This window comes from Mus caroli, chromosome 10 (assembly GCF_900094665.2).
Source record: "Mus caroli chromosome 10, CAROLI_EIJ_v1.1, whole genome shotgun sequence".
Taxonomy (NCBI): domain Eukaryota; kingdom Metazoa; phylum Chordata; class Mammalia; order Rodentia; family Muridae; genus Mus; species Mus caroli.
The window spans coordinates 121,482,988-121,484,412 of record NC_034579.1 but is presented as its reverse complement, the minus strand read 5'-3'; the positions used below and the strand labels follow the sequence as shown (position 1 = coordinate 121,484,412).

Genomic DNA, 1,425 nt, shown 5'->3' with positions numbered 1-1,425 from the left:
CTTCCTTTCCAATTTGTATCCCCTTGATCTCCTTTTGTTGTCGAATTGCTCTGGCTAGGACTTCAAGTACAATGTTGAATAGGTAGGGAGAAACATCATGCATCTCTCATGTGTCTGCTTCGACAATCTTTCATGTGTCTGCTTTACTAAAATTTCCTGTCACCTGTGTCTGCTTCAGTAAAGCATCATATGACATAACTGAGTTCCCAAAAAGAACATTAATTTCTACTTCAGAGACCAGAAGGATAAGGGAGGGACTGATGTGCAGCAAATATCAGCAATCCACAATGACACACATGTGTGAAACACCATAATAAAACCTAATACTTTATACACATACTAAAACTATTTAATAAGTTTCTAGAAAAAAATGGATTTCTCTGTAGCATGTAGAAGATTTAGAAGATCACCAGAATTTTTGGTAGTCTAAAGTAGTCTTTATAGAGATGTGTAGGGCTCTACAACGTGATAATTAAAATAATTATAGAGATGTCATTTAGTCTAAATCTTAGTCACAGAGAAACACCATCTACAAGGGAGATGGATAGTGTTCTATCTTGACACCACAATCAATAAAATTGGCATCCAGTAACTTTGGTTCAAATCAAAGAATGTGATCCAGAAAATTATTAATCTCAACCATAGCCCATCAAAATATTCTGTAAATTTTTGCTCAATAAAAAAGTATCACATTTTTCTTTTTACAGACTTCTCTTTCTCCAGGAAAAAAAAAAAAATTCAGTCAACATCTTCCAAACTCAGGAACTCAGGAGTGATATGACATAATTGGGTCAAGTAAAAGCCCTCAGTTGAACAGCACTGAGTGGACAGAAGTGGACAGTGCAGGCACCTCCTCCAATGAAGGTGACAGAAGCAGGCCTATAGGCAGCTGATCCATCCTTTGACACAAAGACCAATGTGAGAAACAGAAAGACAATCAAAGAAAATAAACTGTATTAACCTTCATTGTGTAGTAATAGGTCAGGGCAAACACCCAGGTACCAAGCAATTTTTATCTCAGTGATTAAAAAAATATCTCTGTTGGCTTAAAATATATAAAGCAGTTTTGTTACCTGTCTTTTTAAAATTTTCAGTCAGAAGATTATGTTATGAATATTTAGTCGGGGTAGCATGAAGAAACCACCAGGTTTGAAGTTTAAATGTTGATAAGCCTCTTATCGGGGGAAAGCCATAACGTAGCTTGCCAAGGAAATGAAATCTTTGAATTAAGATAAGCTTTCATGTGCTCGCTTCGGCAGCACATATACTAAAATTGGAACGATACAGAGAAGATTAGCATGGCCCCTGCGCAAGGATGACACGCAAATATGTGAAGCGTTCCATATTTCTATTCCACGACAAAACCAAATTCACACATTATCTCTCCAGGAATCCAGCCCTTCAAAGGATAATAACAGAAAAAAA

At 36.4% G+C, this 1,425-nt stretch overlaps 1 non-coding gene across 1 annotated transcript; it reads left to right on the top strand.

Annotated features, from left to right (window-relative positions):
* The first annotated feature begins 1,243 nt into the window (after positions 1-1,243).
* On the top strand, positions 1,244-1,350 carry LOC115032278. The gene has a single exon (XR_003837918.1). It is a non-coding gene; the product is annotated as a U6 spliceosomal RNA (small nuclear RNA).
* The last annotated feature ends 75 nt before the right edge of the window (positions 1,351-1,425 follow it).